This window comes from Felis catus, chromosome D3, assembly GCF_018350175.1.
Source record: "Felis catus isolate Fca126 chromosome D3, F.catus_Fca126_mat1.0, whole genome shotgun sequence".
NCBI lineage: Eukaryota > Metazoa > Chordata > Mammalia > Carnivora > Felidae > Felis > Felis catus.
In genome coordinates, this window is record NC_058379.1 from 37,772,989 (window position 1) to 37,800,308 (window position 27,320).

General features: G+C 41.5%; 1 protein-coding gene and 1 long non-coding RNA gene across 11 annotated transcripts in view; one reads left to right on the plus strand and one right to left on the minus strand.

Annotated features, from left to right (window-relative positions):
- Nucleotides 1-2,205: 2,205 nt before the first annotated feature.
- On the minus strand, nucleotides 2,206-8,611 carry LOC109493331. The gene is made up of 3 exons (XR_002147529.3): nucleotides 7,836-8,611; nucleotides 7,099-7,200; nucleotides 2,206-3,256 (listed from the first exon to the last, which is right to left on the minus strand). It is a non-coding gene; the product is annotated as an uncharacterized LOC109493331 (long non-coding RNA).
- The window catches only part of L3MBTL4 (L3MBTL histone methyl-lysine binding protein 4), a 443,788-nt gene continuing 424,541 nt past the window's right edge, over nucleotides 8,074-27,320 (plus strand). For 6 of the 10 annotated variants that reach the window (XM_023241774.2, XM_045041372.1, XM_045041376.1 and 3 more), the window contains exon 1: nucleotides 8,376-8,524. The gene's annotated coding sequence lies outside the window, so the exon portion shown is untranslated. Of the gene's footprint in view, nucleotides 8,148-8,374; nucleotides 8,525-9,238; nucleotides 9,365-27,320 lie in introns of those variants that run through there. The other 4 variants (XM_045041371.1, XM_045041370.1, XM_045041373.1 and 1 more) reach the window with 4 other exon arrangements.

A 27,320-nucleotide genomic window follows, 5' to 3' on the forward strand; every position in this document is an offset into this window, starting at 1 on the left:
AGGAAAACAACATCAAAATAACTTTAAGTATGGTTACAATACCCCTGAGAAATAAAGGAGTAAAATGTCTGAAAGAGGTCATTATGAAAGGGAAAAACTGACCATCTCAATAAACATTGAATGGGCCTCTGATAATATCCAAACTTGTCACGTAAACAAGAACAAACAAACAAAAACCACTTCGTAACAAGAGATAATGGAACTTCTTTAACCTGAAAAAGGATCTCTACAAGAGCCTACAGTAAACACAGTAACTTTAGAAGCATCCCCATTAGAGTCAGAAGCAAAATAAGGCTGCCTTGTATCCTCTATAAGTTCAGTAAGTGCTTGAGGCCCTAACTAATACACTATCATTAAAAGATATTTAAGAAAAAACATCACCTTTTATAACTCAGAGTAAAGGAAGGATTTCTTTAAAGGACACAAACCTGAAAAAATCATAAGGATTATAGCTTATAGTAAAGGGATATGTACCAAATTCCTAATAGTTGCACAACAGGCAGCGGGAGACAAAGGAAGGGATGATAAAGGAATTCAGCTTTATTTTATTTTATTTTTTTTTTCAACGTTTATTTATTTTTGGGACCGAGAGAGACAGAGCATGAACGGGGGAGGGGCAGAGAGAGAGGGAGACACAGAATCGGAAACAGGCTCCAGGCTCTGAGCCATCAGCCCAGAGCCTGACGCGGGGCTCGAACTCACGGACGGCGAGATCGTGACCTGGCTGAAGTCGGACGCTTAACCGACTGCGCCACCCAGGCGCCCCAAGGAATTCAACTTTATACATAAGGTTTTACTTCTTTAAAAACATCAAGAATGAAGTGTTAAATAATATACTAGTCCGTCTGATGGGTGGATGCATGGGTGTTCATTGCATGACCGCCTGCATGTTCTGAAAAAAAAATTGCATTAAAAAGGACAAAAATTAAAAGCAAAACCCCACAGACAATTAAAAATGTAAAACCAACTTAAAAGAGATGGCTCCTCCTCTTCAGAAAACCGTAGTTGTCAGTTATATGTAAACTAAGAAGTGATTATAGTTAAAACCAAAGTATTACAAATGCAATACAGATGTATAAACAAGATGTTATGGGTACCTAGTAGAAGGAAAAAAGTAAAGCAATTCAATTGATAAATGTTTCATGGGAGAGATTTCATTAAGTGTTGAATCCTCAAAGGTACATCATATTTTAATATTCAGAAAAAGCCTTGATAGAGGAGTGTTCCCGGATAAGGCTTTGTGGGCAAATCGGCAAAATTCACAGCCATTCTGAGAACAGGGAGTATCTTGTCCTCGGTGAAGGAGCTGGAGATGGAGCTGGTTGTGCTGTGTGGGGTAAAGCATGGTGGCCTTTAGTTTAGGTAACATCTGGACTTGGAGCTGTAGGTCAAGGATAGTCATGAAGGGTTTTTGAAGTTTTTGAGGGGACAACATTTGGGGTTATCTGTTCATCTGTACAATACTTACGTCAGTTGTGGGCATCTGTAACATTTTGGATAAGTGTCCTTGACCAAGTATAGGTTAAGAGTGAACACATGAATCAAGCTGGGCCAATTTATCTTTATCTTCCAGGAATGAGGAACTAGAATCCAGCAAAGCGGATCAGTCTGTGAGGTGCTTGAACTGGAAATGATATGAAGTTGGGCCTGGGGTGGCTGCATGTATCTGCTGAGACAGAGAAAGACGCTGCATATCCAGAGAGCAGAAATGGCTTGAGAGGCCATAGTGCCTGGATTGGCAGGTCCCAGTGCCTAGAGAGGTCGTCAGGCTGTGCTTCCAAACTTTGATTCTGGAAATACCTCTGCTTCTGCCTGGTAAATCTGCCTTTTTTCTAAGTGACCTCAAAGGGATTTTATCCCTCACCATGGCTAAAGGATGGGACTTGAAGGTGAGCAGGCTCAGTGTCCTCCAAGGAACAGAGGAGTCCAGCAGGTAAATGACCAGATGGTAAAATGAACTTGGACAATTCTAGGGCCATTTATGACCTTTGAGATAACTGTTTCAGTAGAGCACTGGAGCAAACATCAGACCTGAAGCAGTTAAAGTATAAATCATAGATAGATTTTTCGAGGACTTTGGTAACTAAGAGGAGAGGGAGGTAGGGCTACCTGTGAGGGAAACAAAGTCAAATGAAGTCTTCTGTTGCTGTCCCTCAGGATGAAACACTTGAGCCTTTGTGTAAACTGGGGCGGGGGGTGGGGGAATTAATAAGGAGGCCAGAATGGCTGCACTAGGAAGAACTTTAATGGAGAGTAAGAATTCTATACACTGACCCACATTCATGCAAACCATAAACAGCTGCATTTGCACCCTCTGACTTCGTCCCTGTAATCAGCAAGGCTGACTTATACAACTTCCAAGTTTTAGGGGAACAGAACACTTAGGTAGGTACTGAATTTACTCCACGAGAAAAAAATTGCATTAATGCTGTAATAAATAAACCTTTTGTATCACATGGCTATTGTTGCATAAAGGAACAGTCCAACACTTGGAGACTCATTTCTCATTTCTCATGAGTGTATAGGTTCGATGCACGGTTCTGCTGATCCTGGCTCAGCTGGCCTTGCTGGAATCACTTCTTCAGGCTTCTATGGTCAGGTGATGGGTTGGCTGGGCATTACATGCTCTTCCACGGATCTAGGGCTTTGAATGGAACATTTGGGCTCTGTCCCGTTCTCCAGCAGGAGCGCTTAATTCTCAGGGTGATCACATAGAAGCAAGACGGAAACAAGAGCACACAGAGCCTTTGAGGTCTAAGCTTGGGACTGGCATATTGTCACTTCATCATATTCTACTGAGCAAAGTAAGTCACAGGGCATCCCTGGTTCCAGCAGTGGGAAATTGTCCCCACCTTATGATGGAAACAAACACAAAGTTACATTGTAAGGGGGTATCGGTAAAGGGGTTTATCAAGTCCCATCCTAAGTTGAAAATATTGTAAGTTAAAAATGAATTTAATACACCTCGCCTACCACACATCACAGCTCAGCCTAGCCTACCTTACATGTGCTCAGAACACTTACATTGGTCTACCGTTGAGCAGAATCATCTAACACAAAGCCTCCTTTATAATCAAGTATCGAATATCTCATGTAATTTATTGAATACTGTACTAAAAACAAAAACAATGGCTGTATGGGAACAGAATGGTTGTCAGTGTATGGGTTGTTTACTTTTGTGATGGCACAGCTGTCTGGGAGCTGTAGCTGCTGTCCAGCATTATCACTAGAGAGGATCTTCCAGTAAATCACCAGCCTGGGGAAAGATCAAAATTCCAAATTTGAAGTACAGTTTATAATGGATGAGTATCACTTTTGCACCATTGTAGAGGCAAAAAAATCCTAAATCAAACCAAAGTCATGGGTCATCTGTAATTCAGGGCATCAATTTAACTAATCTACCACACTTACACAGACATGGTTTTAGATGGAGTAGAGAAATATCTGAAGGTCAGTGAGGGGTTTTTCAAGGAGGTCATGAATAGGTGAGGAGTTTAGTACTAAAATAGAAGGCTTAGAATTACTTAGGAACAACTTTCTTACTCTTATATTTTATGTTGTTGGCTCAACTAGACTAAGTTGGTGAGCTTTGTTCCATTCAGGGCTTTATATAAACAGATAATCTTATTTTCAGGGTACTATTAATAGCTCAGTAATATAGAGTAATCAACTGTCTTCAATCCAGAAACAAATTCACAATATTTAAGTTCAAGGTATTCATTGTACACTTGGTAACTAAAGGTCTAAAGAAACATGCAACTTCTTTTCCTATGAGAATGGACAAAGCCTTTTTTACTTTTTCAAGGAAATGTCATGTTAGTAGTTTTAGGTCAATTCACATTTGTAAAACTGGAAATGAATTCTGTAAGAATTTGTGTTGGAACTATTATAATGTAAGAGAACACATGCGTATTGAGTCCAGAAAAAGTGGGCTCTATACTTTTTAATGGAGTATTAATCGTTAAGATAACGCCTTAAACAAAAAAAATCTGACCTTTTAATTTTGGCTATCGGTTTAACAAAATACAGAAATTAAATATAAAATGGAAATAACTCAAACACATTTTCATTTAGGCAGATAGTATGGAAGGGATTGTAGGTACTTTTGGGTTAAGAAAAATCCATCCTTTGAAAGGGCTTCAAGAAAAAAATAAATGAGCATATTATTCTGCAGAAGCAGCCCCCACAGAAGATGATTTGTAAATATATTGCTGATGGAGCTTTTTTTAAAGCACTCAAATCCAGTTAAGGTGACCAGGGAACATCCCAAGGATTAGAAACTGGACCTCAATGAAAAACATCATAACCAGCTGACATAGCCTTTGAACATCTTGGCTGAAGACCTTCCTTTATGAGAATGGCTGTATTATACCCTTGTCATTTGCTGACACTACCCATTAAGAAGCACCAGCTCTCCTTGTTCTGATTTCGTGGCCACTGGGCAATATTTTAACATAGCTTGCCTTCCTTTGTAGACTACAGTGGCGGGAATGTGCTGATCTCCAAATATCCATCTTATTGGCATTTATATCCATCAGCATAATTGATATTCTTGTTTTTAGTTGGTTCCTTTAGCCTGATCACTTCTGGGAGCATTAACAGACTCAGGTTTCTGGGCCTTAAATACTAAGAACTAGACCTAGACCCTGAACTTGGTGGTTTCGAAAGTAAGTCCTATGCCACGAGACACATCCTGTATAGCCAGCTGGCTTCTTCCATGATGGATCAATGGCAGAGGTAGGAATAACAACCCTCTTTCCTGACACCTAGCATGTGTTCTACGTCTTATAACACCTGTTATTTCTTAGAGAATGTATGTCTAGCTACAGTTTTGGGGGCATATATCTATTCAAGAAAGTATGAATTGCCTACTCTGAATTTTCCATTTTTCTTTTTCCAGATCTCTCACCTTGGAAAAGGTATGTTGCGTCATCAATATCTTTGAAAATGAGATTAAAGGCATTGCTGGCTTTCCTTCCGCAGTTTTCATGCCTTTCTCCAAATCCTATTAGTTCATTCAGTATGGTTGTAGTGGGAATTAAAGTTTATCTATTGATATAAGGATCCTTATCTCATTCAGTCAGTTTATACAGACTTTAAACATCATCAGAAATATTTTGTATAAGTTGGATTTTTAAAAATTCCAGGTATAAGTTGGAATATACCTGGAAACAGTGTTTTTATGCTATTTTATGATAGCTTTGTTCCATCAAAAAAAGTACAAGTATAAAAATAAATAGTACACATATAAAAATAAATCTATTTTTGATGAAGTCATCAATTAAAAATAGTATAATGTCCATATTATCTTATTTATGAAACTTTTTGACATCATTTAAAGTTAGTTTTGGGGCGCTTGGGTGGCTCAGTTGGTTAAGCAGCTGACTTCGGCTCAGGTCATGATCTCACGTCTCATGTGTTTGAGCCCTGCATCCGGCTCTGTGTTGACAGCTCAGAGCCTGGAGCCTGCTTTGGATTCTGTGTCTCCCTCTCTCTGTCTCTTCCCCACTTGCATTATCTCTCTCTCTCTCTCTCTCAAAAATAAATAAACATTAAAAAAATTTTAAGTTAGTTTTAATTCTTCAATGTTATTTACACTTCTCTCTGAACCAGTATTTACACTTAAATATAACTCTATGTAATTATTTATATCTGAACTCATTAATAAAGTTTAATATTGGGCAGTCTACTTAAGAAAATATCACAGTAACAGAGAAAATACAGTGTGGTATAAATAAAATTATTAACAGTGGCATTGACATGAAAATAAACATGAGGGTAATAATTATTGATGATAAATGGTGACCAGTGAAATTATTTTAGCTGCAATGGACAATTTACTTGTGGGATAAGCATAGAATGCTGTTAAGATAACCTCTCTTCAATTACACTGAAGTGTATAAAGGAATTTACTCTGTGTTTAACTCACAAGCAGTCCTAAGTATATGCTAGGAAACAATCATGAATTCTAAGAACATGTCTGTATCAATGGGCAATCCTGCTACTGATCAAATAATAAAGCAATGTAATCTAATTCTACTTAACAATAACATTTATACATATAAAAACAACAATATACAACATAGAAAAATAAAACAACCCAATTAGAAAAAAGTAAATAATTTTAACAAATTTAAAAATGGAGTATTCCTTGAATAAAGCCGATCACTATCTCAGCAAATGAGAGGGTTTCATTTCCACCCACAAGAGACAGACAGACATTATAGAACTTCCATGACTCTGTTACACTTTGAAGATGTGCCGAAAGGGGTTCTTCTGTGTTTGCCATTCTACCAGCGATGCCTATCTAATAATAAGCCATCCTTACCTGTCTGGCCAACATTAACTTTGCCACTTGGAGTTTGTTAGATTCAACTGATTTATAAATACAAAATGCTGTAACCATCAGATTTCTAAACCCCATTGTTCACAACGACCATTGGTAACACTGCAATACCCAACAATGTGGCTATTTCATTTTAATCTGCAGCTGTTCAAATAAAAGGGATTTACTACAACAGCTTTTCAAAAATTCTGTAATAAGTGTACCAGTGCATACACTGCTTATATTTCCATATAATTTGAATAACAGTATCATTTAAAACAGATGTCAGCTTCTTTGAATATAATCATATGTTGTTGTCAGCACTATGCACCCGCAGATTTACATTTAAGTAACCCAGGATGAGGTTCTCTGCCTGTGTCACCTGTTTTATTGGTGCATTCTTTTCCTTATTTAAACCTTGCCCATGAAAACAGTGTTTTGGTTTTCATCAATGCAAGCCATGTATATTCAATAAGCATGTTACAATAATCGTTTTCCCCAAAAAGCGAAGACAAGGTGATGTAAATTCATTCTTTTGGATTTCAATCCAGCTTTCTTTTATTTTGTATAGTATTTAATACTGATTTTTCTAAGGGGAAGGTGGAACCAGACTGCTGTTAACTCTTCTTTGTGCTGGGAACATTTTGATGTTTCCGTCATTAAGACTTAGAGTCTTTAATGATAAACACCACTGGGAAAGACTAGGGTTACATTGCAGTAATCGAGACACTTGTCCTTTGCTAAAAGGACACATAAAGCACATCTATGCTCACCTAAGTTGCTGGGAGGGGAACTTCTCATCCAACCACTGGGTCCTACTCTAATTTCATGCAGTCAGGTGAGCAAGTGTGGCAAGACAGCATCCCGAAGTGTGCCTGTTGTCACAGAAATACACAACTCTATAAAGTCTTTATCATAAACATGTTAAATGGATGAAAAAAGTATACTACTTCATTAGATCTGTTTTAAATGTTCTCTTCTATACTGATACCTTCTGCTTCCTTTTCTTTTTCTTTGCCAGAAATGTTTTTCTTAATTGATTAGAGCATAGAACACAGCCGTGTGTGTATGTGTACTTATAAATTTCTGTGATCATGGTTCCTAATTGAAAAACTGCATTAGCAAAGCGTTTTCTATTTCTCTCTTCAGTAAAAACGCTAAATGGTGTTTGTACCAACGGACCAGTCTCACCTGAAAAATGAAAGTTTTAGTTGTTGGTTTATGGTAGTCAACAACAAACCAAAAAGATCATTTAGAAGTTATTATTCTTAATCATGTTAAATCACTGAATTTCTTGCTGGAAGCAAGCTAATACTTGTTTTGTACCTGACAGCTATTATTTGCATACTAGAATTTTTACACAAGACACCTCCATGAGAGAAAATTACATTTAAAAGTCACAAAATACAGTCTTCGATTACCAGCTACTTTTAAACATAAACCAACATAAAAGATTTAATAAGTTTCTCTGCAAACCTGCAACCATGCTTTGTGAAAGCCTAACACTAACCTGCAAGACTGTAAGTTTCCTGAGGGCAGGAACGCCTTTGCTCCTGTTTCCTACTCAATCTCAAGCAGCTAGAACAGGGTCAGTAATCATTTGTTCTAGCCGCTCAAAAAGAGTATTCTTTTATTTTGAAATGGTATCCGCAGACGGGTGTGTAGGGAAGTCGAGAGCGGGAAAGGGGCATCTGAGAGGAGGTTGCAAAATCCGAAGGAGCAGCAGAACAGAGAGGAATCCAGAGGCCTGAGAACATTTGGAAGGTGAATCCGAAGAGCTGGGATGAAGCAGGGATGAGCGCCCCGGGACACCACTGCACGAGTGGGTAGGGGTCAGGAAGGAAGTAGCCAAGATTTGGGGGACTCCTTGCCGGGGAGCATATAAGGGGAAAGACGCACTCGAAGATACAGCCGCAGCCGCCTCCCTCCCACGTGAAAGCCCGAGCGGCCGCCCCGCGTCCACTCCGCTCCCCGGGGAGCGGAACCCGGAGCGAGGCAGGTGCGGCGGGAGCATGCGCGCGGGGCCGGCAGGGGAGGCTCCCGCGCCCCCACCCCGCGCGTGCACCCTCGCGCCCCTCCCGCCGGGCACCGCGGGGCCAGCGGCGCCGCAGCCTGGGCCGGCCGAGCTTCGCCGCTCCGGCTCGCGCCCCGCCGGCCTGTCGCCGAGTCGGCGTTGCGGGCTGCCCGGCTCTGCTCGGGGTAAGGACGACGCGGCAGCCCGAGCCGTGTGGTCGGGGGACCGCGTGAGCGCCCACGGCCGCCGCCGCCGCCGCCGCCGGGGTTGGCCCCGGGCCCCGCGCCCGACTGAGGGGCGTGCGCGTCGCCCGCGGCGAGGCCGGGCCGGGCCAGGGGGCGGTGGCGGTTAGGAGTCGCCTCCTCCCGGCGCCGGCTCTTTCTCTTTCTCTTTCGCCGCCGGGCGCGCGCCGGGCTCCCCGCGCGAGGCGCTGCCCCACTTGTCACCCACTTCGGACGGGCGTGGCGTGGCCCCGTACCGTCCCGCTCCCGGCCGCCGCGGCCACCTGGGCCGGGGGTGTCGGCGCGGCCACCTGGGCGGGGAGGCGCCGGTTCAGCCTCGGCCCGCGGGACGAGGGCCGGGGCGGGATTCCAGGCGGTCCCAAGCCGGCCTCAGGCCACCGGGCGCCCGGCGGTGGGCGTTTGGCTTTTGTTTTCTCGGGGCGGGCGTCCCCGGTCTCCCCTCCTTCTCCGCCGACAGCTGTCGTGTGTGGCGGTACAAGGCTGCGGCCGAGACACCCTCGGGCGCTTCCTCACTCCAGCCCCTTTTCCTCCCTGGTCGTGCTCTCCCAAGTTCTGCCCAGCCCCGGGGCCGGAGCGGAGGAAGTGCGCGCTGGGGGACGCCTCGCCAATCTGTGGCGGTTTAACTAGCTCCAGCCACAAGCCCAGAACTGCGCCCCGGGGAGCGCTGCCCAAGCCTCCCGGGCTTTCTTCGCGGAGATGGGCCGAGGGCGAGGCGAGCGGACCTGGGGACACCTGGGCCAGCGCCGCAGTTACCTGCGGGATTGGTGGAAGCCTTTCCCCAAGGTGGGAGAATTCTGGTGGCTTTTGTCGCCAGCCTTTTAAATCCTGCAGTCTTTGATTAAAGTCCATATGATGTACTTTATTTTGTATATGCCTTTATCCACTTAGAGGGTCATTCTTAATCTGTCCCTGCCTGGAGGTGAAAACTAAATAAAAGGAAGGTCTGGTCATTGTCATTGTTAAGACTCCCGCATGTGAAAGCCCCATGGAGTTCAGTCTGGTCACCGTGACCTGCTGGGGCGGTTCCATGCCCGGGAGACTCACACTAAGGGTTATTTAGTCTCCACGCCCAAAGTGGCACCGTCTCTTGGATCCCTGTTGGAGGGATCCCTGTTGAACTGTTGGAGCTGTTCTAGAAGGGGTGGGGGCAGCCTCCAGTTTCACTCCTTTCCTGAAATAAGGGTAGTTGAGGTCTCCTGGTGTTTCTAGTCCCCTTTACTCAAAAATGTTAGAATGGGAAACAGGTGGAATTTGTTCTTGATGCTTGATAATACAGACTTTGAATGCATTTAGCTCTTCACAAGATGCTAAAAATGTCTTTTCATGGTATCCTAGAATCAGGAGAAAGAGTTTGAAAGAGGAGAGATTTCTCTAACATCCAAGTGGATCGGATTCTGCTATATTCACATGGAGTGTGATTGTTAAGTAGGAGAGATGAGCTTACAAATGCTATTGATTATGCTCTCAGATTGTAAGGTACATTGATGAGTTTGTATCTCCTGTAGCTCTTGACTGTGGAATTCTTTATTCAGCGCTTTGCGGGGCAGTATTGGTTTACCTCTACTATGAGCTCTCAATCTGTTTTCTAATAAAGGAATTGGTGAGACAGTGATCTGGTGAAGACAGATGAAAGAAACTAAGGAAATGTCTTTTACTTTTTACCTTAAGGAGATGTGTGGTTTTAAGTTGATCACAAGAATCTTAGGTGAGTGCTACCACCTACCTATATGTTTCATTGTGATACTTGTGTGATTTGTATCTTAAATTACACTTCTAATTCATCATAAAAATTTCAATTGTCATTTGTACAATAAGCCATTTACTATGTATGTTCATACATTTGTATGACAAACCACCAAAAGCTTGAGCTTTTAGTGCGTTGGGTAGATAAAATATGCAAACCAAATGTTTGTAAACAAAATAATGTGATAGGAACATGAGGTTTGAGACTAAAACAATGTATAATCAAATGCTGTCAGTCTGAAACAGATAGTGGTCAGGGAGTCTGGCAAGGAGAGGGTCTTTGGGATCTGGAGTGATCAGAAAAGAACACAGAGTTGGGTCTTGGGCTGAGTCTTGAGGTGTGTGGATCTTCCATAGATTGACAGGGTGAAGGAAGAAGAGATTGGGGGCCTAAGAGGGAGAAGGGGATTTCACTCCTCAAAAGGAACGATTATGATTTGTTTAGGACTAAGAAAGATTATTTGCAGTGCCCACATTGGGAATTGTGGTTGTACATGCTCTTCCCATCAGCTCCTACCGTCCCAAACTAGAAACCATTTATTCTTCATGATCAAGTGTAATTCTTCTCCTGGGAAGGCATCCCTGATTTTCACACCAGACTTCCTTCCTTTGGCTTCCACGTTCCCTAGTTCACCTATAAATGCATATGTAAAAACAGGTATTTTTTTTTTTGATGGTCCAGGCTTTAGATTTTACCATTTCCTGTTTGTTTTTAAAAATTGAGATATAATTGGGGCGCCTGGGTGGCGCAGTCGGTTAAGCGTCCGACTTCAGCCAGGTCACGATCTCGCGGTCCGTGAGTTCGAGCCCCGCGTCAGGCTCTGGGCTGATGGCTCGGAGCCTGGAGCCTGTTTCTGATTCTGTGTCTCCCTCTCTCTCTGCCCCTCCCCCGTTCATGCTCTGTCTCTCTCTGTCCCAAAAATAAATAAATGTTGAAAAAAAATTAAAAAAAAAATTGAGATATAATTAACGTATTAGTTTCAGGTGTACGGCATGATGATTTATGGATATATTGTGAAATAATTATCACAATTAAGTTAACATCCATCACCACACATACACATTTTTTTCTTGTGATGAGAACTTTTAAGATCTATTACCTTAGCAACTTTCAAATATACAATAAATATAGTGTTATTAACTATGATTGCCATTAATGAGGGTCATCAAAAAAGTTTTATATATTTTCCACAATTTAGTGTCTGCCTTTTAAGTAACATGTGTTCAGTAAGGGTACGAACAGGTCCTTAGATCTCTTTTTATTTGGAATATTTTTGGACTGTAGTCATAGCTTTTTTTTTTTTTTAATTTTTTTTAACGTTTATTTATTTTTGAGACAGAGACAGAGCATGAACGGGGGAGGGTCAGAGAGAGAGGGAGACACAGAATCGGAAGCAGGCTCCAGGCTCTGAGCCATCAGCCCAGAGCCCGACGCGGGGCTCGAACTCACGGACCGTGAGATCGTGACCTGAGCTGAAGTCGGACGCTTAACTGACTGAGCCATCCAGGCGCCCCTGTAGTCATAGCTTTGTAACTTAAATGATAATAACCCTTTGCGGCCTGGGATGGTACTTGACAAGTGATTAAGTGCATAGACAACAGGTATATGTAGGACTGAATCCCTGTGTGAGCAGGCAGCTGCTGAGCAGAGGCATGGGGTGATAAAAGCAGCAGTCAGGAGGATCATTCTGATTATGAAGGGAGATTTGCAGATGGAAAGCTCTGGAGCTCTTACCTTGAAGGAGGGGGCGTCCTGAAGCCACTGGGGGGTAAGGCTGTATGGGAAGCACCAGGCCACCCAGTCTGACCAAGGAAGCAAAAGGAGCCCCAGCCTCTCTGCTCCCACTCCATTCCTTCACACGTCTTTACTTCTCCTTCTCTAGAGCTGAAAGAGAGTTTGAAAATTACAGATAAATGTTCATTGTTTCCGTCAAGTATTTTAATTCAGAAGGAATGCTGCTGTTAAAATGGGGAAATTAGCGGGAGAGCCAGGTAGGTGGTTGAGGAGCGGGGGTGGAGCAGATAGGAGGTAGGTGGTTGAGGAGCGGGGGTGGAGCAGATAAGATCAGTTTATAAAATACACAATTGAAAGAGACACTGAAGTGGCGGTGAGTTTGGAGAGAGCAACTGTGATGTTGGGCCAGGAATGGCGGTGACAGTAAAAGAGACAGGGTGAATAAATTAGCACAGAGGTGAGAGAGCACGTCCAGGACTGTGGGCTGCACCCAGTGACTGTGTCAGCGAGAGAAACAAAGAAGTGGTCAGAAGGGGGAGGAAAACCAGGGGTCAACAGTAATAGGGATGCCGGTGGAGGAGGTTCTGCAGGAAACTCTGAGTTAAGTCTCATTAGTTGCAGGTGAAAAACCCCAACTGAGAAGGTGTGGTTGAACTTGGCTGGCACCAGGTGATCTCAGTGGTAAGGCTTCAGTGTGAGCTGTTGGTAGCACTTGCTGTCCATTTCAGGGATGTAGATGTCCCCTTTAATATGAATAGTGTTTCCTTGTTTCCAAAGCATTTCTATCTTACAGTATTGGTAAGCATATTTTGAGCATAGTTTATTATAGGCACATACCTCCAAGTGAAGAAAACTATTTAGATTCATTAAAAAACCCCCAATGGACTGTTCACACACTCTTACAGTAAGTAGTGTAAATATAGATACTATCTTGTACTTCAGCAAAATAAAGCAAAAACAATGAATTAGAACATACTCGGGAAAAATGAAAATCTTCATTGACACACGTAATATTATCTTTTGTTTAAACATTTGCATTACTTTTTTTTCTCTTAGAATAGTGCCTGAGAAGAATCTATCCTTGTTTGATTTTGCAAATACAACAAACTTTACACAGTAGCAGTGGAAAAATGAAACATTTACTCTGATTCCATCAGTTGTCACTGCTCTGCTCCCGTGCTCTGTGTGTGCCTTTCGGGGAAGATGTCATTGCAGTAGAGCTCAGCGTCACCTGCTGAAACTTTCTTCATTTTGTATCGATTTCAGCTCATGTGAAGAGTGTTCTCTTAATGAAGCTAGACATTGTGGAGAATGTTTATGCATCCTTTCTGAAGGTGGATCTTAAATGATGAAAGTGTGGTCGCTGCCACAATTAATAATTGATTAATTGTTTGGAAAGTATCAGGTGTGGGATGTGGGCGATGGAGCAGAAGTGCACGCATCTTTCTTTGTCACCGTGACTAGCTAGAGAGACCATATTTAACTAGAGGGACAGATGGACAGCACAACACTTTTTATGCACTGTGCTTTGGTGTGTAAACTATTATGCTAGCTTTTAGGATTATGACAGCCTTTTAGATGAAATCATTGTTGCCCTACTCCCTGTCCTTTTGAGGGAGAGATGAATGAAGGAGCCCAAATGGGTGCAAGGCATTTTTGCTGGGTATCCACTTGGTGTCAGTTGCATGCTCTGTGTATGGAGATGGCTACTACAGACATAACTCCTGCCTTCTTGGAGCCGATAGTCAAGTGAGGGAACAGATATGAAACAGACTCCAAATAAATGTAGAAGGACAAACTTTCAAGTGTACTATGAGAAAGATCAACAGGAGTGCTTTATATGGGTTTGTGGGTCATAAAAGTCCTCTCTGAGGATGAATAGCTGCTGCTAGCTGGGTAGGGAGCAGGGCAAAAAGAAGTTTAGGCAGAGGTAAGCACACATGTGAAGCCCCCCACTCCCACCACCCCCTCCCTCGACCCGGGACAGCTGGTACAGTTGTAGGGGCCAGAGCATGATCCCTGCCCGTAGGGGCCATACTGAGGATCATACATTCTATTTTTCTTGCCATGGGAAGGCTTTGCAGAGTCTGAACAGGGTGTGACATGGCCTGCTTTATGTCCCCCGAGACCACTCTGGCTGCCTTCTACAGAGCATTGTGCGGGTGGCAAGACCAATTAGGACACCACTGCAGGCATCTAGGTGGGAGTCCTGCTGCTTGGACCAGGGAGGTAGGGGTGGAGATGAGTAGAAATGGAAGGATTTGGGGAGTATTTTGATGGTAGAATCTTATAAAATTGCTGATAGATTAAAGGATAGGGGAAAGGAATCCAGTGTTTTCCTCTGATCTTTGGCATGAGAAACTGGGGACAACTGGTGGGAAGAAGACTTGGTAACTTTTCCTTAACCATTTTTCCAGTGAAAGACCTATTGGATATAAAGTATATTTAGGGAGATAACTCAATGTCACTGTGATATGTGTTATTTATCCAGCACTGTGCTGGGCACGGGGTTTTTTTTTGTTTTTGTTTTTTTTAAAAATTTTTTTTTCAACGTTTATTTATTTTTGGGACAGAGACAGAGCATGAATGGGGGAGGGGCAGAGAGAGAGGGAGACACAGAATCGGAAACAGGCTCCAGGCTCCGAGCCATCAGCCCAGAGCCTGATGCGGGGCTCGAACTCACAGACCGCGAGATCGTGACCTGGCTGAAGTCAGACGCTTAACCGACTGCGCCACCCAGGCGCCCCTGGGCACGGGGTTTTGAAGTTTAGCAGATGTGGTCTTTCTCTCTTCTTTGGCTGTAGGATTTTTGTATTCTGCCTGGCTCACACCTCGCACCAGACCCAATGTACCTCCTGAACTTGAATATCCAGTCTGTCTGCAAATGGGCACATGCACCCAAATACGTGTAATCTCAGAGCCTGCTGTCAAGCTGCCTTGGTGGTAGCATTTTCAGTCATGACTGAGGAGGTCTAAAATTACTGGATGTACCACATGGACCATTTACTACTCAGTTTCCTTATACCATGGTGTCCCAACACTGATCCTAACACTGGGAGACTCTGCCAGGCCTTCAAAGTTCTTTGGTCCTACGACTGTAAGCCATTGCTTACCTTCATGGTTCCTTCTCTTGTGAGTACACCAGAGTTGGAGATGAGACTTCCTTGAGTGACAGCATTTAAAAAATTGCTTTTGGTCATTATTGATGAAATTTGTTTCTAAATAAAAACCAAGGAGCAGATGATAGACATGATTCCAGGCCTGTATAAATGGATCCAGGTTAACACTGATGCCAGTGCAAGGCCCAGTTCATAGTCGAGCAGATGTTCTGCTTTTGCCTTTGGTTTTCTAGGGCTGGCCATGCATGAGAAACTGGGTAAACTTCAGTAGATGGGAACGCCTGGTGACAAGCAGACTTGGTAACTTTGCTTTGATCATTTTTCCCCTGAAGGACCTGCTGGATATAGGCTATTTTTAGGGAGACAACTCGATGTGGTTGTGTTATATGACATGTGTGCACTGAATTGGCACTCTTTGGCAAATGGAGTTAAGGCCTAAATCCAGGGTCACCAATTTGGATGTATGTAAAGGGGCCAGGCAGGTAAGGGGCCTGAGTGAAATAGGCAGATAGAAGAAAGCTCACAAAGCACTCTTGATTTCTATTTTCTCACCTTTGAAAACTGGGCATAGATACTTGTCTACCATAGAAAGTTCTTCCTTTTTTTTTTTTTTTTTTAGGTGTTTATTCATTTTTGGGAGAGGGAGCCTGAGTGGGGGAGGGGCAGAGAGAGAGGGGGCAGATATCTGAAGCAGGTTCTGTGCTGACAGCAGCGAGCCCAGCCCGATGTGGGGCCCTACCTCACCAACAATGAGATTGAAGGTCTTCGACCTGAGTCGAAGTCTGACGCTCAGCTGACTGAGCCACCCAGATGCCCCTATCATAGGAAGCTCTGTAAGAACAAGGGCAGTGGGAAGGGAGAAAAATCCCCTCAGTGCAGTGGAAACAGTAGGGAGTAGTCTTATATGGCTTAAAGGGGTAGCTAATATTAAAACAAACAAACAAGCAAAACACCCAAAACCCTCAGATTGGAAATCTGCATTTTAAATGATTAAAAACATTTTAAATGTTTATTCTTGAGAGAGAGCGAGAGCAAGAGAGAGAGAGCGAGAGAGAGAGAGAGAGAGAGAGAGTAAGAGACAGAGTAGAGTGGCAGAGAAAGAGGGAGACACCAAATCAGGAAGCAGAGCCTGCTCCAGTCTCTGAGCCGTCCACATAGAGCCCAACGTGAGGCTTGAGCTTGTGAACCGTGAGATCATGACCTGAGCGGAAGTCTGACACATAACTTACTGAGCCACCCAAGTGCTCCAGAAATGTGCATTTTTAAAAATGTGAAATACCCTATTTAAAAATACTGGCTCGAACCTTTTAGGACACCAATAAGGTAGACGGTATATTTGCAGACTAGATGCAGTTGTGGGCTGTCATTTTACAACCTCTGACTTGTGGGGTCTTATTTATCATGGTGGGGGAATATCAGAAACATACCAGTTTCTTGTTCCACTAATTCCTGCCCATTTAAGTCTGCCTTGATTAAATCTGGGAGTTAGGAGTGGGAATCTGGGCCCAGCCCTGTGACTCTGTAAGGCATATGCTTGTGTAGGGGGCTGGGGTTATCAAAATTTGGGTTGAACCTAGACTTTTTAAAGCTTTCAATCATGTTTCAATGGAATTTTTTCATGTCTTCATTGTTAATATATATGTTTTTCATCGAATGTCTAAGAGTTTGTATCACCTATGGACACCTATGATTGGAGGGGGACAGTGTCTTCTCTTGCTTTTGGGATTTTGCACATTTGTATCTGCCTTTCTTGTTGCTGTGAATTTTACTCCTCCAAGAAGCCTCCAAGTCTCCCCAAAACTGGATCACCCCCACCCCCAGTTTCCTGCACAATGTGCTGTCATAGGCTATTTCACTCTGAAGGGTGGAGCCTTACTTTTTGTGTCCCAGGTGACTTTTTGGATTCAGTTCACCATGTCTTTGTAAAGCCTAGGAATTTCCTGACACGTCAGAGAGCAGTAAATAAAAATTGAATAATTTCGAGTCAATTAGTGACAGGCTCATATAGAAAAGAAGTGCCACTAAATCCTTAGCATTTTGGGATTCTGTTGCGTATCTGGCTGAGACTTTCAATTCGATGGAAAATGTAAGAGCTGACCTTTCATCCACTCATTTTATTATTATTATGGTCACATATCAAAGGGAATGTAAAGGTTTTTCTCTTTTTGCTTTATGGCAAAAGATATTCTTCTAATTCCCTGTCATTATACCCTTCAGTTCTGGTCTTAGACATCATCAAGGTGAATTATTAGAGATGCCATGATAGCACTTCCAGATCTATATTTTATGCACTCCATTTCTGAGGATAGTTAGAAAAAAGATTTTTCCCCTTCCTCTTCTAAAACTGTGAGCTTGCTGTGATTTTATTTCAAGAAGATATGTGGATGTTTCTCTGGCAGCTTAACACACACAGCTGAGCTTAGAATAGGAACTGTTAGGGCTAACAGACCAAGAATTTGAGAAGTCCTGACCAGCACAGGAGAACATCTTTTTGCTAAGTGCACCTGGAACAAACCAAGGCTCATAGGTGATTTTCAAGGTGATAGACTTCTGTGTAGGGCCATGAGTATACTTCATTGGTTTTGTTAATTGAATGTCACAGATATTTGGTAATTTTTAGAAAGATAATAGGGTAGGGCATGTTGCTGGATTCTGTACCCCATGTAAATTAGCAGCTGTCAGTTGGCATCCATCTTATGTGTAGACCCTGTATACAGTTCAGACGTGTCCTCCCTGCCGGCTGTTGCCATCTTTGTGTTTTGTGTGAAGGGCAATGCCCAGCCATTTTACTGCAGTCAGTTATCAGTAATCTTTAGGGCCACTTTATTCTTCTACGGTGAGGACAAGAAGATATCACTGTCAGTCTTTTCAGAGCTGTCTGGCATCTGTGTCTAAAACAAACAATGCCCATCGCTGTGGAGTAAATGGTGAAGAAAAAGAAAGGGCGCTGTGGAGGGTACAGTTATACATTAATTACCCATGTGATGCACAAAGTGTAAAGCTGGTAGGCATGGTTTTAAATTGGGCTTATGTCCAAATAAGTTGTCTTTCAAGTTTTTAGAAGTTTCAGCTCATGTAGCTGTAACTTCTCTCGTAGACCAACCGTAGCTTACGAATAAGCTCCTGCTGTTCCACATTTAACAATTTAGACTTACCATTTTTTTTTTTTAATTTTAGAGGGTTTGGGAGTAATCTGAATCAGATTTTTCTCAATCCCTGTTATCAACAGAAATGTTTTTGTTCTAAGGGGCTTCCCTGGGCACTGTGGGCTGTTTAGCAGGAGCATCCCCGGCCTCTACCCACCAGACGTCTGTAGCATCTCCTCCCACTTAGTTGTTACAACCCAAAATGTCTTCCGACATTTCCAAATGTCCCCTGGGGAGAGGACAGAGAGGGAGAATCACCCCTGGTTGAGTCTGATCTAATTCAGCCTGTTTTATAGATAACAGATCAGAGATCCAGTTGTATTAAGCAATGTGCCCAAGGTCAAAAGTCATTATGTGAGAATATGAATTCAAATGATCTAACTTGAAGGAGCTTCTTATCAGTTCAAAACTCATTTTTCTCTTGTAAAAAATAGTTCTTATCATAGTAAATGGTCCCTGATTCTGTCTTGCCATGACTAGCCAAATACAGCTGTCACTGCTGTTAATCAAACTGTGGCAAAGACCTAAATTAATAGTGCTTCAAAAGCTAAAACAAGTTGTAAAGTAACTGCAAATTTACTATATTGGTAAGTAGTTTATAAAATTACTTGGTTTTGAGCTCTGTAGTCTTATGGCTTTATGTTCTTTACCCAATTCATGAATTCCTACTAATAACAAGGATAAATTATCACATATATTTCTAATCTAAATCCCTTATTGCAGAGAGGCCAAAATGAAAGCCCAGCAAAAGACCTGATGTACTCAGGTTGATCCACCTGAGTAGTGGCAGAGTTGGACCCTTCACTTGGCCTTCTTGAGCTCCAGCTCAGGCTGTTTTCTATTACTGCATGTCAGCTTTTGTTTTCATAGCCAGGCTTTGCAGTAAAGTTGTATTCAGTAGCGTGGCAAATCTTATTCTACAGTAATAATTAATCTTTTGTGTGCTTGCGCAGTTGGGAATTATGAAGCCAGTAACACAAATATTTGCTAAGTAAGAGTACCCTCATTCATTCCATAGATGTTTATTCAGTGTCTGCTTTGACCAAGGATGTGCTAAGCTGTGGAATGTAAGGGATACGAGAAGGATGTTGTTAGATGTTGAGATGCAGGTCTACCCTCAGGAAACTCACAACCAGAGACACATTCAAATTTGAGGCTTCTCTGTGTCACATCAGAGAAGATGCACTGATTTATTCATACATTTATTTATTTAACTGCATTTTTGGGTACTTGCTGCATACCAGGCATTGGCACTGGGTACTCTGTCCATTTAGTCCAGAAAATACCCAGAATGAAGCTGGGAGGGGACAGTGTGTGCTAATGAGTGGGCCCTCAGACTCTACAAGAGAGACATGAAAAATATCAGTGCCTGTGCTGACAAGGGAGTAACTGTGCTTCTAAAAGTTAGTGAGAATATCTTTGTCAAGTCCATAGCTGACAAGCATCATTGTTGTGTTCCACAGATGGTGGATAGAAGCTGGCTGTGAAAGGTCACACAGTGCAGGGTTGAGTTACCTTCATGCCAGTTCTAGTAATTGTCAGCTGGATCATATAGCACTCCCTCCAGAGACCAGGTGTTACAGAAGGAATAAGACGTTCAAGGTGTTAATCAGCCCCTTGTAGGGATGACTGATGTCTCAGGGTTGTGTTATTTTGGTATTGTTTGTGTGGACACTGTTGGCATACAGCACAAAAGAAGAGAGTTCATTTTTTTGGAAACGGTGAAAAGCCTCTGTCCTCATCTTTGAATGTTCTCGTTGTGTGTTATATCACAAGTGAAAATAATAAATTCACCAATATATATGCCCTTCTGCATGAGCATTAAAAGTGTTCTCCAAGTTTTCCCCAGGCTAAGTCACTAAACATGTCAGTCAAAGCCAAAAATAAAAAAGAAATAGTTTATAAATTACTTTGAGAGATGATTTAATCCACTCACCTTCTTTAAATTATTCTGATTTTTACCTAATCCATTCAGAGTTTCCATAATGAATATTCTTATGGCTAAATAAAGGCACAGGCACCTTTTATATCCCTCTTTAGGATCACACTTTCCTACAGGTAATGAGGGTCTTTCTTCTGAGACTAAAAGTGAAAGAACCTTTAAAGAAGGAACAGCAAATGGAGTTTTTTTATTTCTGTTTTGTACCCAAAGTTTGCACTTACTTCCACCCCTGGCCAGGCATAAAATAAAAGCTTAAATAAATGGCTTAGGGTGTATTTGTCACCCATATTCCTTTTTCACTTGTTTGTTGAAGTAGACACAGGAAGAACCAAGGTGGAAGAATGTTTACGAATGTTTATGGGTCAGGAGTTCCAACTGTACCAACCCTTTGACAACATATATTTGTAACATCCCTCTTAGTGTCTTGAAATGAAGTTATTAGGTAAATAATTTACCTGCACGAACTTTCAAAAAGGTCATTATGATGTCCATATATAATATAATGGGAGAAATAAGTGGAAGGTAATTCATGATTAAATGATACTCCAAACGTTTGGACATGATTAGTGTAGAAAATAAAGTGAAGTAGTTGGATAGCTTGTATTATTTATAAATTCACCGATAAAAGTGCTGATGGGGGATTGTATCAAGGAAGGGCAGTCTTTGAGCACTGTTGTGCTTAATAACATCATCTTCTGAAACGGTGAAAATATTTGGTAAAGTTCTGCATGAAACATCATAACACCTTTCCTCAATTTACAGAGTTGCATTCCTAGGAAAGATAGGAAATATTAAAACCATTGCAAAAAGTGCTTTTTGATTAATATACAAAATGAAATTATGCTCCCAGTTCAGAGAAACATAAGGTTTTTGCACATACTTGAATGTCAAGTGAGAGACTCTCACCTTTTAAAAGTGAGAGCCTTTGCAGTACCCTATTTCTTTCTTTCTCTTTTCTTTCCCTTTTTTGTCTTTCTTTCTTTCTTCTCTCTGGAATTGAGAAAGAAAATTAGTGTTAGCTTATGGGGCTTACCCATGTATGGTTTGGCAGTAAGAGTCCTGTATACAAACTATATGTCCCCCTCATTTGTGCGTTATCTACATCTTATAAGCTGTCTTCTTGCCCTTGCGGTTGCTGCTCTGAGCATGTTTTGAGACTTGGGGGAGAGGAGGGTAGGATTAGAATCCAGTCCATTGTCACAGCTTGAATATGATTGTAAGAAGCCACAACAAAGACTTAAATTTCCACAAAGTAGTATTTTAATGGGGTTTGACATCAGTCAAAATTCAGAGAGTACAGTGATGTCTATGAATGGTGCTTGCAAGGACTGAAAGTTAACATGTGCCGTGTACTCATATGCACCCAAACACCTCCACACTCACACTCACATTGGATGATTTGGGCTTTGTTGTTGAATTGGTAATCATTACTGTCCATGAGCGATATAAAGGCATGTTCCACTGAAGTTCAGTTTGCTTGCCACTGTAAACTTAGAATCGGATATAGTGAAAGACTGTGCTGAAAGGGTAGGGCGTGTGGTCTTTTGAAGTCTTTTTCTCATGATGCAAACCAGAGTTGAGAATAGGCTAACATATCTGGTAACCTACAAATTAAAGTTGTGTCCTGGTCTGACCATGCAAATGGGGGGCTTAGCTTTTGACACTCAACAGTGAGGATGGGGCCAGACAGCATGGGAATCTGAAGGGGTGTGTTGTGGGTTTGGCCTCTAACACTGTCTGCCTTGAGGATGCTATTCAAACCCTGGTGCCTCTCTGAACCTGTCTTTTTAGCAGATGTGCATTGATTTTGGAGGTGAGCATTAAGCCATTTTCTTGATTATTGCTTGTATGTGCAAAGCTTTTGGTAAGTTCCCAAGTAGTTTACAAAAATCAGAGCCACAGGTTTTATAGTCATTTTTATTTGATATGATCTCTGGGCTTTCTGTCACTTTTTTTTTTTTTTTTTGGCCTCTTGTTTTATGCTGTATCTATAACCCAAATGTAGAAACACCTGGGCAGAATGCATCCAGTGGTTTTTCAATTAATACAAATGTACAACTAGACCAGATGTAAAGGAAGCAGAGAAAATTGGCATATTAAATTATTGAAGATTCACTCTTTGAATTTTGGAAGGTTTATGGTAGTTTAATTTGGTAGACATAATGTGAAAGAATGTGTAAGGTCGTGATGCAGAACCTCTTAACTTAGGCTAATTTCCTCCCACATTTATTTAGCTCTATATAAGGTGTCTTGTAAAAGTTTGTTTGGTATTTCTATAGTACTTCATACTTTTAGAACATATCCATATGGATTTCAGTTATTACTTGTTTTAAACATGTGCTGATATTGCTACATAGTGATTTCTCAAGGTTATTAGTTATTATTAGTTATTATTAGTTATTAGTGGCAGTACACTCCTAGCCAGAGTATTTCAGAAATCTGTCTTTGCCTTTATTTAAAAAATTTTAGTTGAATAAAAACATGGTGTTTTGTAGGCCATCGACTACTCAGAATTTCTGTACTAGAAGAAATGGTTTTGTGAGGAAACTGAAGTGATTAGCATTCTGAATATTTCAGTGTGTCATATAAAGAAAATTCATATGAAAGGTCTTAAGATAAAATTTACTCTGTTAATTCCCCATTAGCTCTGTTACCTAAGAGAGTTAGGGTTTGTTACTTTCTAAGATGTAAGTATTGTGAAACTTGACATTTTTGCTAGCTTTTGAGAAGATGGCAACTGCTGAGCTTTCTTTGCTGAATTATATCCAGTCAGTTGAGATAAAAATGAATTGGAAATAAATGGTTATGGCGAACAATTAACATGCAGCAAAAAACCCCTTAAGAACAAAGCTGGTTATACAGTTAGGTGGCACTGTTTCCTTTTTCTTTTCAAAGATTTGACTAAGTGTAATTAAAATATAAAGAGGTCTCATGTGGTCTTATTTAGATCTAGCCAGATTAAAAACAAATAGGAAAAGTAAATTATAAACCAGTTTGAGGTGAAGATCCAGCCCCCATCTGTTACTGAAACATATCTTCCAACCCATGGGCAGAAAGTGACTGGTTGTGTAGGGCTGCTGAGCAAACATTGAGGTGCTCTCTAGAGTTGCTCAAGGTGGCTTCAAGGGCCAGGCAAGTCACTTAAGTAGGTGAAGTGGTCCTGGGCTTAAGACAGGAGGGAGTCATGAGCTTGTGGGGCCCTGGTGCCTTTGGGAGTTTGAGTTCTTGTTGACATGCCTGATGTTTTATTTGTTTATTTTTCCCTAATCAGAGTCAGAAATCCAGTTATGTTAAATGTGTATGTGATTTCCATTCTATTGTAGAACCATCTCTCTCTTTTCTGTCCTCCAAACTCGTAACACTTGGTGTCTGGAGCAGAGGCTTCCAGCTTTGGGGCTGTTTTATATACCAACAAAACTATATGTTAGCTTAAGAGAGTTGCCAATATTTTATTTTTTCATGGACAGACAAAAACCAAACCAGCCACCTTGTGTATAACCTCTTTTAAGGAAGGTCACCATAACAACAGAAATATAGGAGAAAAATCATCCCAGAACAATGAATTTTTTGTTCTAACAGACACAGTAGCAGAAAAAGAGTTATGAAACTTCTCAGATGTGAAAAGTTTCAATATAACTGTAAAAATGATTTTTATGATGTCACACTATGATATTGTTTCATGTTAATATTTTTTTTTGATATGGATTTTTCAATTTGGGCTCTTTGGGCGATATTTGAAATAAAGACAGGATGTTCACTTGTTCTGGTACTTTCATTTTTTTTTTATAACAACTTAAAAAACAACTACACATAGTTATTGACAAAAAGGAGCAAGAATCAACACTAGTTTGCTCAGCTTGCTGTAGCTGGCATAATGTAGGATGTAGGAGGTTTTAATAGTTTTTGAAGTAAAATATTGTGTATTTGCTTTGTTTTATTTTATTTTATTATTATTTTTTAAATGTTTATTTATTTTGAGAGGGACAGAGAGCTCCTGTGTGCGAGCAGGGGAGGGGCAGAGAGAGAGGGAGAGAAAGAATCCCAAGCAAACCATGTGCTATCAGTGCTATGAACACAGAGGCCAACTTGGGGCTCTATCTCACGAACTGCGAGATCAGAGGTTCTGAGCCAGAACCAAGAGTAGGAGGCCTAACTGACTGAGCCACCCAGGTGCCTGCATTTGCTCTTTTTAATGCTTGTCCCCCAGTGTCTTGCACTGTGTTTTTCAGAGATGTGGAATGCACTGTTTTGGAGTTGGCCAGGCCCGTGGACAATGGGCCTCAGTCTGGCTCTCATCAGTCCTGCCTCCTGATGTACTCCTGTCCTCGCATTGTTTGTTGTCTGGGCTCATCTGAATTTCACCTCAGTCTGGTTGGTTTAGCTGTTCAGGCTTACTCAGAATTTTTTGTTTAACTTTTCAGAATTCCTAAGCATCCATTTTTACACTTAAAATGTTGATGCCTTTGGTTGAGTAAACAAATGTTCAGAAATACCCCCGCTTTGACTCCTTGCTCAGCCATTTTTAGCCATGAGAACTTATTTATTGTATCAGTTTTCTCAGCTGTAAAATGGGAATGACGATAGTGTTGTAAATACCAAAGGACTCTCTAAGCATCAACCATTTAGAACCTAGTAGCAGATAGCTGTTGTTCAGTAACTATCAGTGACTGAGTGTCAGTTGTTATAAACACTAACTTTAATATTGCCCCAAATGGGTAAAATATTTAGGTACGCACTGCAGAATTCTATGCTATTCCTAAAAAGAATGAGTAAATGCATGCTGAGAAATGCACTACTTTCTTAGGGAAGGTCACTGTTGACCTTTGTCAGTCACAGGAGTAGTTTTCTGCTTGAAAAGTGGGTGCTTCCTTGTTCGTTGGCTGCTGCAGCATGGGTATGAAGTCCACACCTTCCTGAACCTCATTTGTAGAGAGAAGCGTGGACTCTTCTGGGTGGGACGAGAGGCACCAATGAAGCGAGTGGGTGGTGGCAGATGAGGTTCCCAGTGTCCAGGCTGCAGGATGGGCCACTCCATTCCCCTGCCTGGTGACACCTTGCACTCGCCCTTGCTGTGCAGCTCCCCTTGCGGACATCCAGGGCCAGCCTCGTGCAGTCAAGGACTTCTCTGGAGGCTTGGGGCAGGCCACGCTGGTTTGCATGATGGGCTCCCTGAGGCTTTGTAATAGTCTGTGGCTGCATAGTAATTGTTTACAAGTTGTGTGAATGATATTAAAAGAATTTTGTTGGGGTGCCTGGGTGGCTCAGTCGGTTAAGCGTCCAACTTCGGCTCAGGACATGATCTCGCGGTTTGTGAGTCGGAGCCCCGCGTCGGGCTCTGTTCTGACAGCTCAGAGCCTGGAACCTGCTTCAGATTCTGTGTCTCCCTCTCTCTCAGCCCCTCCCCTGCTCACGCTCTGTCTCTCTCTGTGTGTCAATAATAAATAAACATTAAAAAATAAAAAAAAAGAGTTTTGTAATCTTATAAAGCGGGGGCTCTCCTTGAATCTTCATTTGGGAGATACTTTCTCATTACTAAACACTTTAATACCAAAAACTCAGTTCAGAATGTGAGCCATCTTTATTTACTGTAATAAGTTCAAAATTGCATTCTTTTTTCTTAATTCATATGGATTGGATTGTTTGTTTTAACCCAGAGAAAGAAACATTGATTAATATGTATTGTGAATATGCCAATTTTAGTACTAGAAGAACTTGGATTCAGGTCTTGGTCTTGCACAATACTTATTATATGACTTAGGGAAAGAAGTAATTTTATAATGCTGTTTCCTTTTCTGCTTCTTTATTGAGGATAATATCCCTGGGGGTTAAATTATAAAAATAATCAAAAGGAAAACTGAATATAGAATACCCATGTGATATGGTAATGTATTTAGCTGTTGTGGAGCAGAAAATGATAGTCACGTCTCGATTTTTTTACAGTGTTTAATTATGATTTACTTCTCCCCAAGTGAAAGTTACTTCAGCTTTTCAAGTGTTGCTACTACTAATCACATTTTTTGAGACCTGTGATTGAAATTAATGCGCTGAACATATTGCAGTGTGTATTTTTAGCACAGAGAACAGTAACTTGGGTATTTAGGCACACATGTCACAAGTTTTGTGTCAGACATATCACTTTATTAAGACTACACTTTTTAGAATTAAGAGAAATATCCCTGACCCTGGGCTGAGTTGACCTTTTTGCATTATGTATATCTTCACACTGCACACACATGCTCTTCTTCTCCCTTATGTGTCAGTAAGGGTGGGACAACTATTTTGGTCATCTTTGCCAAAAGAAACCAGAAATATATATGGTGAAATATTGGAAAGCAGAATATGATGAATAGGAATAAGACAGAGTATATGATGGGCAAAACAAGGCTGTTGGTGTGTGAGTGGTCATTTTTTATTATCCAAGGTAATCCTGGAAGGAACAGTTTATATATATTTTATATAAAGTAATGGAACAGAGGGGAAGGGAAGAAATTTACATGTGTGTCAAAGTTTTGAGAACAATAAGTTGTGTAAAGAATGAGCTACTTCCTTCTGTGTATTGAAGGGAGTATAAACTTTATTTTCATGTGATTACATTTGCAAATAACATTTCCTTGCATCTCCTATGATCCCATGCACATGCAGTAAACAGTCTTAAAAATGGTGTAAATATAGGAGAATTGAAGCTAGTTTTTTCTTTCTTTCTTTATTTTTTTTTAACATTTATTTATTTTTGAGACAGAGAGAGACAGAGCATGAATGGGGGAGGGTCATAGAGGGAGACACAGAATCTGAAACAGGCTCCAGGCTCTGAGCTGTCAGCACAGAGCCTGACGTGGAGCTCGAACTCACGGACCGTGAGATCATGACCTGAGCTGAAGTCGGACGCTCAACTGACTGAGCCACCCAGGCACCCCGAAGCTAGTTTTTTCTTGATAAGGTGGTACCTCTCCCTCTGTCTTTTTTTTTTCTTTCACTAGATTTACAAAATTGATGGATTATGTAGTGGCATTATTTCAAATTGATCATTCAACATCTGGAGTATAGTACCTAGTTT